Source organism: Plectropomus leopardus, unplaced genomic scaffold (assembly GCF_008729295.1).
Source record: "Plectropomus leopardus isolate mb unplaced genomic scaffold, YSFRI_Pleo_2.0 unplaced_scaffold89707, whole genome shotgun sequence".
Lineage (NCBI taxonomy): Eukaryota > Metazoa > Chordata > Actinopteri > Perciformes > Serranidae > Plectropomus > Plectropomus leopardus.
Genome location: NW_024698903.1, coordinates 1 through 547, shown reverse-complemented (window position 1 = coordinate 547; position 547 = coordinate 1). Strand labels below are relative to the sequence as shown.

The window sequence follows — 547 nt, the reverse complement described above, 5'->3', positions numbered from 1 at the left end:
CAGCATCGCAACAACTTGAGCACAAGGATAAAATGTCTCTCACCTTGCTACTGGCCTCCAGCATGTTGTCTCCGTGCCATCCAGAGATGGGGACGAAGGCAACGGTGGCGGGGTTGTAGCCGATCTTCTTGATGTAGGTGCTCACTTCCTTCTGGATCTCCTCAAAACGGGCCTGGCTGTAAGGGGGCTCGGTGGAGTCCATCTTGTTGACTCCAACGATGAGCTGCTTCACACCGAGGGTGAAGGCCAGCAGGGCGTGCTCACGGGTCTGGCCGTTCTTAGAGATACCGGCCTCGAACTCACCGACACCGGCAGCAACGATCAGCACGGCGCAGTCAGCCTAAAAGAAAAAAAAAAAAATTAAGATTAATTTTAAGTTTGAATACACCAATGCAAGATGTAAACATGCACTCCATCTGTGAGCTTGCTGTGAATTAACAAAATAACTCACCTGAGAGGTACCAGTGATCATGTTCTTGATGAAGTCCCTGTGTCCGGGGGCATCAATGATGGTCACGTAGTACTTGCTGGTCTCAAACTTCCACAG

The 547-nt window shown here is 50.3% G+C and overlaps 1 pseudogene; it reads right to left on the bottom strand.

Moving 5' to 3' along the window:
* Positions 1-6: 6 nt before the first annotated feature.
* Positions 7-544, bottom strand: LOC121940547 (annotated as a pseudogene).
* Between the last annotated feature and the right edge of the window lie 3 nt (positions 545-547).